Below are 13790 nucleotides of genomic sequence, written 5' to 3' on the forward strand. Positions count from 1 at the left end.
TGACTTGCTACTCATTAGCTAAGAGAAACAGAAGCAAATTTGAATTGTATTTAAATTGACTGCTTGTTGTGTATTGAAGGTAAGCCAGCTATTCTCACCAGTGGGAGACCATCAGTGTCTACAGACATAAATAAATACGCATAGAGATGCTTATTTATGAACAAATGCATCAACCTTGACACAGTTATCTCTGAGAAGGTTGCTGACAGATAACTAACTATCCTTCTCACCCTGAAAGAAGCAAACCCTGTGGCCACAGTGCTATTTTTAATTCTCCACCTTCAATACTGCCCCTAGTAGTAGCGCTGGAAATGTCAGACAATTGTTTTGCTGTAAAAACTCTGCTTAAAGAGGCACTGGATGTCTACTCAGAAGAGAGCTACGTGTGGAATAAAGAACATTCAGACAATGTGTGATCAAATAAAAAATCAATGAATAAACTAGAACATCACTATTAATGAAAAAAAAAAAAAAAAAAAAAAAAAAAACTGAGATGCAAGTAGGTCATCTTTCACTCATCTTACAACTTTCTCAAGCTGTCACCCAAACAGCACGTAATCAGGAGCGCTCTGTTTTAGAAATTTAGACCCCGAGAGAGAAGACATTCTAATATTTCGAAAACCAGCCAAGATTTGCAAATAAACTAAATGGTTTGATTGCTTGCTTTCACAAGACTTTCCAGTGTATCTTGGATTATATTACCAAAGGGATTCCAAAAAAGTCAAAAAATCAAACTTGGTAACAAATTCAGCAGCATTTGTTTTCAAATATATATATATATATATATATATATAAGCATCTGTGTTTTCTACCTTCCAGTTAATGAAATAAGCAGCTCTCTGTTCTGGAGTACGACCACAGCATCTCAGCCTTACTAGTGATGAACAGCTCTCTTGCAGTGAGCTTCAATGGTGAATCCTGGAGGGACTCCCTGGCTGGAGGCTGGGCAGCAGACTCCAGCTGCAGTCCCCATTACCCACTGTGAACAGCACTCCAGTTGTATACACTGGTGACAGGACACACATACAGAACTGACTTGCTACAGACATGCAACAAAAGCAAACTGTATGCATGCTTGGACTGCAATTGCCACATCAGCTCTCCTGCGTCTCCCTCACTTTCACACTGCTCTCTTTGAGAAAACAAGAGCAGTCCAGGTGAGATGCTTAGTAGTCCCTTTGGTAAGAGGGCCACACTACACAGATCAAAAATAATCCCCATTTGGGATTGTCTAGAGGTACTAAAAGGCCTTGTACAGCAAGCATTTAGGAGCTTTTCTAGGTCACGAATGATGGGGAGAACAAGCCCCAAGGACTGCACCTTTTTCTAGCAAAGGAAAACCTATCCATTACATGAAAACATCCTGACAGTTTGGCACACCTGTACTTCAGGTCTTTAGTGAATAACACCACCACACAGTGAAATGTGTTTTCTATTGTGCTACATAGGGCCAATATTTAGATTAATTTTACTTGACATTTTCCACCTCATATCATTACTTTTTTTCATCAAAATGGAAAAAAAGTAATAAGACAGATTCCCCTGAGAAACATTTTTCTAGTGTGAAGAATTTGTCTCAGGGATCCCGGCCAACGTACAAATTTAGTATAAAACAACCAAATGCAATTTCACCTGTAGCTTTCTTCCCATCCCATCCTCAGTCTGCTGAACACAGTCCTGGTTTTCCATTTTCTCCTCATCTGTGCTGTTGGGGATGTCCTGTGACCCACTGTGTTAGGGGAACAACCAAGCTCCTGGTTTGATTAGGTTTGCTTTATCTGCGTTTCAGATCCTGTGAGGGTTTAACTGCAGTTCACAGAGGATATAAACCTCTATTGCTACCCTGTTCCAGTTTCACTGTTAAAGTAAAAATACAAATAAACAAGAAGATGAAGAACTATAATGAAAATAAGATTTATCTTCAGTTTCTATCATTATCTCAGGACTCCCTTTATTACTGCCAGTGTTGAAGCCTCTGTAGAAAAACTGGTAGCCAGCAGCTTTTTCTTTATGTGAAATGACCCTTTCCAATCTCCCCTGCTATCTGACAACCACAAAAGGAAGAACCAGTCTCGCTAGGCTAATTTTGAAGGCCTGAATGTGGATGTGCAGTAGTAGAAGGACTCTGAAGAGCTAGTAACAGAAATGCCAATTCAAGACTGGCATTTATTTCTGAGTCACTGAAACTCCAATGCAACTGACTTTAGGGTTTTTTTTAGGTTAGTTATTGATGACACTAATGCCATTTGCATGGAAAGGACAGAAAGGATATTGATTTTAGTTTTGCTCACTTACAGTAAATCCAGACATACTTTGCACACCTAAAGTCTGGCCCATGTGCCTGGAGTCCTTTGGATGGAAAGGAGTGATGGCACCACATCTCGTTCTACCCTGAATTTACATGAAACCAGTCAAAAACATGCTACAGTATGGTAATTTGAAGGCACTCCAAAGACCTGCCTGCAGTTTAGATATAGATTTAACACTGTAGAGGAATAATTTCATCAAGGAAGAACCTGTGCAACCATAACCAGTCATGCTCAGAAGGGCTACAGATGCTATAAGTAAAGTTCATCCTCACTGTTCATCCACAGGTGAAAAAAATATAGTTATGAGCTGATAAAATGATTGACTGGTTGCTTTGAGACTTCAACTGAAGTGCTGCCAGCAGTTCATCCTCAACATTCCGTTCCTACTGTTTTCATCTATGCAGTTAAGTCTTAAGACAAGTTAATTTTTCTTTATATAATAGTGACACATCCTAGTGCAAAATACATCTCAGAATAGTGTTATATATTTAGAATAGGTTTTGAGAAAAGCACTTATAGCTATTACAGGAATAGGCAACTCCTTCCTAAACTCCGATTGAAGAACGGTTGAAAGTTGATGTTAAAGGGTGAAGAGAAAGAAGAAATACAATAAAGTTTTCAAATTAGCACCTAAACTACAAAAGAAACTTAAAATTATCTAGTAGTACCCTGCTTCAGAGCACAACGGAGATGAAGGCCATGGCAAGATGAAGGCATTCATGCCCTACTTTAACATGCAATAGAGTTTTTTTTTCCATTTTCCTCTTAGTCTGGTATTCATGAATGAAGACAGAACATCAGACTACAGGTCTATTTCTAAGTCAGGTGGCCATTTCAAAGCTTTTCTGTGTGACAGTTTTCTACAGCAGAAAGAAGCATTTGGTCATAGTTTTGTACATACACAAATCATTAAGATTTTTACTTACACTTTATACATACTAATTAGCCACAAACAGTCCCACACAAGCCATGATCAAGAACAGAATACTCTCGCTTAAAAAAAAAAAAAAAAAAAAAGAAAAAAAAAAAAAAAAAAAGTCTCCTTTGAGCTATCAGCAACTCAAGGACATGCCAGGAAGTGGTTATTTAAACAGTTTTCTGATCTTCACCAAGAAGCTTTCTGCTAAGTGAAAAAGAATGTACAAGCACAAAGGCAGCAGTGCTTTGTGCTATGGTTGTGAGAAAGAATGGACCTTCCTATTCCTTCCTTTTCAGTGAAGCGTTGTCTACACTACGTGCAGTCCAGAAGGGAACATCTCTGGCACTGGTGCGTTAAAGATCCTTTCCCACAAATTATTCCCTTACCTGATTTATCTTATTGTTAAAATACTGCTTATGCTAGTCTAATTTCACTTTGAATTTGGGGGGAGTTTTTCTGCCTGCCAACTGGACTCATTGCTTTGCAGCACTACTTTAAACTCAGCTCCAGCAATACAAAGAGGGTTCCTAAAATAATCCATGAGCTCTTGCAAGTCAATGACAGAATGAGATGAGATCTCTCTGTGCACTTCCAACTACTCAATCAGCTCTCTTCTGAGAAAGACCCTCAAAGCTCTATTTATTACACTTCATGTAATACCTGGGACCCCAAAAACTCTGTTTACTATGTTTTCTATAATAGCTGGCTGTACAGAGATAGGCTTGGTGCATGCATCTGTGCTGAGAATTCAGAGGTAAGAGGGGAGGACCAGTTAATTCATTTGAACACTATCTTTATGCATCGCCAATCAACAGATTAGCTCACGGGAAAGAGTGCTTCATAACATGAGAAAGTAAATACACTCTGCAATGAAGATGAATGAAATAAAAACTAATGGTTTAAATCACATTACCCACAGTTGCTGGAAAAAAAAAAATACAGAAAGACCAAATCTTAGAGAAAAGACACTATTCATACCAGATCAGACTCTACTGTTCTGATGGTGGGTCAACAGGACAGTCCTTTCAGCTGGGCACCCCCATAGGAAACAAAATAAAGTTATGTCCTTTTAGCTCAATGGTAACAGAAGCTTGGTTTTGCTTTACATACATTTTGAACTATGAAGATGTTCTGAAGCAAGAGGTTACGAATAACTAGTTCTGGTAGACTTCCTTAATTCACATTACTCAAATAGCTAATCTAGTGGCTGTGTTTCAAAGAAGTTTGTGTGAACACAGCTTTATCAAGGGTACATTTCCATAGTGTCACTAACATTTGGCTATGCTGCAGGATAAAGAAATAAAATATAAGCAAAGAAAAGTCTTGAGAGCAAACTGCAAGTTAAAATCAGAAGGTATGATGCTAATAATGATGTTCTAAGCAACTCAAGCAGCCACAAAAGGGATACAGAAAAATAGAATTTTTGAAAGATGCAACATCTGATATAATTTTTGGAATCCACACCCCTCCTCCCCCCAACCACTAATACAATGTGTAGAACAAACACAACAAAAATATAGAGTTGGGGCAAATATTTGTTGAAGAAGAAAAGTAACACCACACAAAGAGATTAGTGCAGCTATTCAAAACCTTTACTATTAGATGTCACCTTCAGATGACTTGGATTTCTTCAAATAAGAACTTTAGGAGTTCTTGTAATTTTACTAAAAGTATCTTTAACAGTACTCTCTTACATCATTACATAACTAAATGAAAATAAGCTGCATAATGTCAAATTTCAGTTAACTGCTGTACCAAGAGTTCGCAAGGCTACCATTTAAAAGCAATCAGGAATTCCTTTTAAGGTTTTCACTTGAAGCTTTGCTGCCTTTTTGTTTCTCAAAAGATTTAAGAAAAGTGAGTGAGGGTCAAAGCAGGAAGGTAAAGCTAAATAGTGATGCAGTAATTAATTTTCTCTCAGCTAGGAAAGTTGCCTGGTGAATCTTTCAGCAATACGGGAACATTGGCACAAGTCTTTCTTATCCCCTGAGAGAGTCATCTGGATTATATCCTCTCTAGCAGTGGGATTAAACCACTTGTAAAGAAAGAGATCCCTTTTTATTAGTTTTCTTTCTTTAAATAAAGAAAACAACTTTAAAACTAGCCCCATAAAAAAAAAAAAAAAAAAAAAAAAAAAAAAAAAGGAACTTTTGTGTGGGTTTCTCAGGGCTCAGAATGAACTTTACAAGTTCTTCAGAAGAAAAAACTGGTTTGCTTTATATTTTCAATATGTTGCAAGAGTCCTACTTTTCCGCAGGCCTGATCATGGCACTCCTCTGGTGTGAAATTACTACAGGGTGACTCCACTGATAATTTTGCAAGTACAAGGACAAGAACAGGGGGACCTATGTCTGAGGTCTCCCAAAAAGTTCTTTAAAGGAATGCACTGAAAAAAGGTCTTAGCCCTAATCAGTATTGCTCCAGCACAAGAACAACACTAAAACCAAATAAATCACTGCACTGGAGATTTCTTCAACAGTGATCTATCATCCATATCAAGAGATATTTTTTTTTTCCACCTCTACAACTTTAAGTGAGAAGCAATGATTTTGGGTACAGTTTAAGCTCACCTTTGGGCAGGCTTTGGGATGTCTATAACCATAGAAGACAGAAGTTTATTGCTCCTACTCCGGTCTTAATGTCAGTTTTCACAGGGCCCGTGGGAGATCCTTTGACAACAAGCAGGTTGGAAAGCAGCTCTGATCAGAGTCACTTTGAGGCTGCCACATACTGTATGTGAGGTGAGACAACGCCCCATTCAATTTTTTGGTGTTTTCTGCCACCAGAGGTTTTACGTTTTGATAAATAAAAAGCACAGGATTAAGACATAAACAGCATGGTGCATGGAAAAAAATATAAATAAATAAATAAATAAAAGGTTGCTCCTTCAGCAGTGGTACAGGGACCCAGGCGTGCAGAGTACTTTAACTCAGAGCATTACAGCTAACTTTTCAGAGCAGTTCAAACACCCATTCTTTACAGACTGGTTTTTCACATCTCTGCCTCCTTGGGTAGATGTCCCTGCACATCCCCTTGGCCAGCAGGCCACCAACAGCCACAACTGCTTTGAAAGCAGTGCAGGAGCTTGCACCGATGCTGTGCACCCAGCAGCCTCTCCTGATCTAACACACACTGCTTACAACGCAGCCAGCAAGGTGCTCGGAAGTCGGCTCAGCCCCCTGCTCTCCATACAGACCGAGTGATTGAGATGTTTCTGAGCTACATTTGGTACAATTTTCTGAGTACATGCAAACCATCCTCCCCACTGCTCCAGACTGTATCCTGACATTCGATTAATTCCTGACACAGCCATCTGCTTCATTAATCTCTCCTCCTGTCATTATTTTACAGCCATCACATATCTGCATGTCAGATAATTCAACACTTTCTTATGAGTTACTTGGGGACTCTTCTCCAAAATTATTTCTTCTCATTTGGGCACATTCTGTTTGCTCATATTGAACAGCTCAGTGAAGGATTTCACATCAGTGTCAATGAGTTAACAGAAGATGTCCAAATGGAGGGCTAGTTGTTTCCGTTTGCTTCTCACTGTGTTTGTCAAAGGATACTGAGTCAGTTTGGAAATGCTGTAATCATATTTCACATGCAAAATGTTAGAAAAAGTTAGCCCCTGTTGTTTTGTATGATTTTATTTTACCTTAATATTTGAGGATGAGATTTATTGTAATTTATGACAAAATGATTTGTAAGAATGAAAGTTATAAAGATAAGGGATTAATCCAGACATCCCATATTGAAAATTAGGTTGCTGGACCCAGTTTTAGATGTATTTTAATTCCATGTAAAACCCACTAACTCCTTTACTTTCTTCTCAGATGTTAGCTGCCCAGCAGTCGCTATTATCAAAATAATTGTATTTTAAGTCCTAAAGAGGTACGCTCTTGGGCAAAAATGGGAAGGAAGACAGCATGTCTCTGTTCCACCAAAGTTTGGTTTGGATGACAAGTTGTCATGTTACTTGCAACCACAAACTTTTATCACTGAGATTTTTTTCACTGAAGTTGTGAAATACACTGGAACAGAATTCTGTATTGCCCACGGATGTTAAGCTTGCCTGCTTGACAAAGTAACTGGGGAAAGGCCACACAAAACATACTCACTTACTGCATTTGCCACAGTGCACAAAGCTGAATTTAAGTGGCAAGTCAGTATTCTTAGACTACAGAATTAATTCCTGCCTTATGATTTTCATTAGAGCAGAACACAAGTCTTTGAGGCAAAAGGCTTCCTCCATCTGTGAAAAAGAGAAATTCCTCTTTAGAGAGACAGCCTCTGCTTGTGCTCATGCACTGGGCTTCAGCTTTGATACAGCTCACCATCTTTTTAACCTAACCCAATGCTATTCTAATTAATCTTTGATATAAGTTTAGAAGCATGCATAAAATGGATAACACTACTTATTTGGTGAGCAAGGTTTTTGCATCTCTCAGTAATTCTCCAAATATCATTATAATATTCTGGTTACTCCTGAACTAAAGTACCTTGAAGTAAGGCGAAGGGAGGCTAGATCCAAGATGTTATACATACCTGTCTCAAATTATCATACGCCATTTCTTAAGCAACGAACACAGAGTGACCTGCTAATCTAACTAGTATTAAAAACACCAATACAATGCAGATTAAAAAAAAAAAAAAAAAAAGCCAGGGAATACCAAAGCTAAGTTCAACCACGCTACCTTAACACATCTTTAATATACTCTTCATCTGGAACAACAATGAATGTTGATTTTTATTATTTTTTTATTATATTTTTTTTTTATTTTTTACTATTTGTTTGGCAACATCTTTCATTCTTTTACCTCTCTTAGTGATAAATGCTTTTGACAACAAACACTTGGCTGAGAAGCTAGAAATCAAACTTTGAGTACTTCTTTAAGAGGTAACAGAAGGCTTCTTAATCTTTCAACAAAAGAAGATTCTATCTTTACAGCACAGTAGAGGATCTGCCTCTCAGAGCATGTCTCATCCTTTATTGCCAGTTACTATTTTGTACTGTTTCAGGTCCAGCATTCCCACCTAAAGCCAAGTTGTCTACAGATGAAACCAAACTACAGCCTGTAAAGTAAAATCAGCAGGGAAGTTAGTCCTTTGTCTTTCAGGATAATAGAAGCAACCCTGTAAGTCATCAGAAAATACCTTACTTTTCCTCTGCAATGGAAAGGCTGCACGCTACTTGGCAGTTCATTGCAAACACCCATTTGAGCACACACACTTAGAAAAGTGAATAAGAATTTAGAAGAATCCCAGATCAGTTTTGTTAGGTGGCCAGATTAAGTCCTGTTTTCCACCAGACAAGTCAAAGTGAGATCAGAAACAATCAAACAAGAAAGGTCAGCCTGGCCTATATGCCAAAAAAAAAAAAAAAAAAAAAAAAAAAAAAAAAGGCATCTTTCTGCTTGTCAAATTATCGCATTTGTTGTGATTCCATCTCCATGATTGTTCCAAGAGTTTATCCTGCTGCACAGAAGTAAGTGGGCAGATGTTGTAGCAGTTACTACTCATAAACAGGTTAGAAGCTGCTTCTCACCTGTCTTTGCAATCTCAGTTCTCTAATGTCTGAAAACATTTTTAAAAGTCATAAAAGCACCATCATTTTTGTCGCTGTGGCAGTCAGATCTGAGTACAGATGGACAGCAAAACCTCCATGATGTACCAGGATTGCTATTAAAACACTTGAATTTTAGAATATCTCAGTACTCTCAAAGATCTTCTAAACCTGAGCTGGGACAGGAACAGTAACACCTTTGTCTTTGCTTCCCCCTTCAGGCAAACTGTGAAGAAATCTTTCTAAGCATTTTTCCTGGCTACCTCATCTTTACCAGAGATGGCAAGCTGTCTCCTATGCACAAGTGTCCACAGTCATCCTGAGATCAGGTGGCTCTGTAATCAACTCAAAGTTCATTGCTACAGGCCAACAATGTCATCCTTGTTAGCAAAACACTGCTGAGGCACCCACCACAGCAACAGAGGTCTCGAGGAAGCCCTTAAAACGGTAGTAAAGTGTTTGTTTAGCATTTGTGTCCTGTCAATCTTGATGTTTTTGTACAGCAAGATATATTACAGCTGGCTCCTCTTCTCTGAATATGCAGGGTGTCCAACATTCTCTTCATAGCATGTTTTCCTAATGAGATATCCAATTAGTCTTGCACCTCATTACAAGTTGCATACAGGGCTTTACTCATGAGAGCAATAAGTTTCCAGAGTCTGACAGTAAGTAAAAATTTCTATTTCAGAAAGTGCCAGACCAATCCTGCAGGTATGCATGCCATACAGAACAGTGACATAACCTTTATTTATTCTTTGCTCTAATCTGGGGGTGAAGACACCTTAATTCTTTCTAGAGATGATCAGGACTTAATGCACTCTTCAGAAATAAAATACAGGTCAATTCATGACTACGAGGCCACAATCGGTACCTTCTTAACAACTTTGCTTGAACTCTACTGTTATATCTGATAATTTCAGCTCCCTTTTCTCCTGATATATAACACATACTGCTTTTTCTGGTCATCATGCTGTGTTGGCTCTCCGAGTTCTGTATATATTGTATACTGCCAGTTATGAAGTCATGTTAAGATTGTGAAATACATCAAAGCAAGGACATTCAAAGTTTCTTCAGGCATTCTCATCTCATTTCCTCCTTTTCTGCCTTAGCTACAGTTTGTGCCGCACTAAATTCAGGCATGAGCCTGAGATTCTGGTAATCCATCAAAAGAATAAGATGCAGACTTTACGCTTTTTCAGAAGTACTGTTAGTGGGTGAACCTCAAAGGCATTGCTGAAAACACCCAGTACATTCACTAAACCTCATGTCTTTGTGACAGTCTTTTAGGAATCAGATGGTATCTTGCTTTTTCTCCTGAGGAATACGAAGTATTTTTTGGTTTTGGAAATTAAAATGCAGGGTTAGTGGTTTTTTTTTGTTGTTGTTGTTGTTTTGTTTTCTGTATTTTTTTTTTTCTTTTTTACAAGGTAGATGTAACTCCAAATGGCTACATCTACCTTGCCCAATACTACTTGGGGTATACATTTCTCATGAAACTCACATGTATGTAGATAATGCCAAGACAGTTAAGAGTAAGCTTCAGAATTTTTCTCACTTAGGTTTTTCAGTTACTATTTCAATCTTTCTCACTTACAGCTCATATGCTGCTAAAGAAGATCTTTAGATCATGCCACTGACCAGCTCACACAAAATCCATGGTTAAAACTATTCTGCTAAGATTTGTATTATTTTTTTAATCTGTCTTGTTACCAACATAAAGAAAAACATTATTCCCAATAACAATCATCATTTTTCTTCAGTAGTTAACATTTAATGTGATGTCAATTTCCTAACTAATCCCCTTCTCTTAGCATCAGAGGAGAATGAGTGGTCTCTGAGATCTAGGTGTTTAGAGTTTGTCTGCATGCTCCTATCAATTTGCTGAAATAGCATTGTTCATAGTCTCTGTTTCTACAGTAACTCCAGATACCTCACAGGCTGCTATCCTTTCCTTCTAGAGGCAGCTTGGATAATGCAAAATTTGTGGCCCTTCTTTTTTTTCCCCCTTTCTAATGGAGTGGGTCAATTCCCATGCATACATAAACTTATCAAAAGAAGTATTTTTGTTGAGTGCAACAACAGCAGAACCTCATTAAAAACAACGCCAAGAAAGCATGCTTGTGGCAACGACACAGTATGCAGATTAACAGGCCTGATCAGTACCGAAGTTCTGAATAATCCAGTTTCAATCTCACTTGTTACAAGCAAGATTTTCTCCAGCTCACATTCTGTAATGGACATGAAGAATTTGCTAGTGACAACAACCCCAAATTTAGACGAACTACAGGAATGACTGCTACCGTATAGCAGTGCAGCTCTCCTCAGGCTTTTAGATGGATCCAGCAGTAACTCAGTATTCCACTGTACCTCATAATGCTGCCACAAAAGGCAATGATACTGGGAGTCTTCATCCATTTGCTTTTTCAAGGTTTTCAGATGAAAGAGACATTACAATACTAAGCTGTATCTGTAGTTATGCTGTGGGCTTGCAAGCAGATTCATATTTGAGAGGGAAAAAAAAAATAATAATTAAAAAAAAAAAAAATTAAAACCAGAATAAGGAAAGTGCTACTGCAAAATCCACTGGAACACAGGAAGATTCTTTGCAGAATTGGGACAAATGTTTAACTCCAGTTTTTCTGCATACTAAAGTGATGTTAACCTTGTCCATTATTATTCCTCTTTAAATACAAACCTGTTTATAACCAAGCAAGCACAAATGAGCAATTGTATGAACCAAGTATTAGCAGATAGCTCACAGGCACTTGCCTCCTGTTTCTGAGCTCCTCTTTTCCTGCACACCCACCCTAGTAACAGTGGCAACCATTTCCTGCATGTACCCTGTCATGCAAAGCACTTAGTACTCAATAGGCACAAGAAGCCACCTGTTCTCTACCATTTTTAAAAGGCCGTAAGCGACCCTAAATCCCAATTTATAAACAATGACCGAAAATAATAACTGCAACAGTTCAATGTTTCAACGTGCACAAAACTTTACTTTGTAAGGGAAGGGACAAACACAGCCAAAGCAATGATCTCGCACCATTTTCGTCATGGAGATAGAGAAGGCATTAGTTCTCTACTGATAAAGGTATGCATGGGACCTAGTCATGCAGTACGGTATAGCTGTCTCTTTCAGAAAAACATCAGAATACACTTTTGGTTTTACTAAAGATGTCTCCAAGAACAGCAAAACTACAATCTTGCCTTTTTATTGGTAAGTGTTTAACTGCTGAGCTAAGCTGTCCCCTCTTCCCCAAGTGCTGGTTGCAGGATTGTTTGACGTGCCTGGCTAAGTCAAAAGCCTCTAGAGCACAGTTTGGGGTTGGAGTGGAGAAAAAGGATAAAGAAGAGTTTTCAGAAATTAGTACTAGATCCATATGCAGAGAGGACCCTCAGTCAAGAATCGCCTTTGATAAATACTCTTGTAATTTCCCAATTCTCTAGTATGTATTAAAAGTCTATGATTTTAATCACACCTGTGGCTTCTCTGAGCATTGAAAGGAGCCAATTTCATGATGTTTTTTTTACTTTTCCAAAGTCCTTGAAGGTGTCAGTTTTGCAGATGCATCAAGTCTGTTATTGGAGACATTTTCTACGGCAGATGAAATTACCCTGAAACAAGTTCAAGACCTAGAAGAGGCACTGTTTTAGAGGGACAAGGGACAAGGCTTGTAAGAGGTTTCTAATGCTACAAAAAAAAAAAAAAAAAAAAAAAAAAAAAAAGCCCAATAGAAACAAACGTGTCTTTGTAATTTTGATTCTCATTTCAGATAAATTTAATACAGACATCAATTCACAGGCAGAAGGTTCCTGTACACAAACATGAACTCCCCTGCCACCTCAAGTCCTAAGGTTACTTGTTTGCAATCTCTCAGTCCACAACTGAAACAAAGAGTGCAAGGAAAAAAAAAATCCATAACAAAACAAGGCTGAAAATGACATAAAAAGCCTGTAATCTCATGGAAAAGCTTAAGGCTTAAGAAATGGCAACCTCACTTACAGGCCGACACCTCAAAACTTGTACCATGAGTAAGGCCACTCCCAGGCATGCGGAAATCATGAACTCAATCCAAAAAGAGAATGAAAAAAGTAGAGCACTAAAAAAAAAAATAAAAATAAAAATAAAAAAAAATTGCTTGTGAGAAGGGTTGAGGTGCGGGGATGGGGCAAAAGGAAGCAGAGCCCCCTGTGTATCAGGCAAAGGTGGGACCCAGCAAGCTTTTTAGTTCTGCATTCAGAAGGCATCTGGTAAACAAGGAAACACAGGGCAGAGATCCAACAGTGACATCGATACCAGTTGTAACAGGTAGGTGAAACAATGGAAAAGCTATCCTTAAAAAATGACTATTGCTGAAACCAATCTTCCAAACACTTCCAAAAGAGCCTTATGGTTTTCCATGTGGATGGACAAGGGCTCCAGGAAAAATATAAACAAAAACTGCCCAAGGAGCCTAAGACCAACCAACAAGTTTGTTCTCAGTTACTTCTTGCATTTCTTGGATTTCTTTCTCTGCAGTCATGCAAAAAAATAATAATAATAAAAATTTAAAAGCCAGGAGGTCTCCTGGTTCTTGAGGCTGCATTTCCTACAACATGTACATTAATATTCATAGGCATCTTAATGGATAAACAATGCTAGGCCAGGAATAAAAATATGTATTAAAGAAGTTTGTTTTAATTCTGATCTGTAGAAGTCAAATATTTAATGACTTTTTTTTATTAGGGAAGTCTGTATTTTCTCATTCTTCACATTTTTTTCCAAGACCAGTACTGGCTTGTTTATTATTGCTGTTCATTTGTTGTTTGAAAGAACAGATGAAGACGAAATTAAATATTTTTCTGATGTGTTTCCAGAAATTAATTCCCACATTTCATTAAATTAATAACACTGGGCAATTAGCTTACACCTCTCCCCTCAGCATCAGGAGCTAATTGAGCAATGAATGCGCGTTAGAATTTACACTAAAAATATCCCTGAAAGGCACAGAAACAG

Source organism: Oxyura jamaicensis, chromosome 4, assembly GCF_011077185.1.
Source record: "Oxyura jamaicensis isolate SHBP4307 breed ruddy duck chromosome 4, BPBGC_Ojam_1.0, whole genome shotgun sequence".
NCBI lineage: Eukaryota > Metazoa > Chordata > Aves > Anseriformes > Anatidae > Oxyura > Oxyura jamaicensis.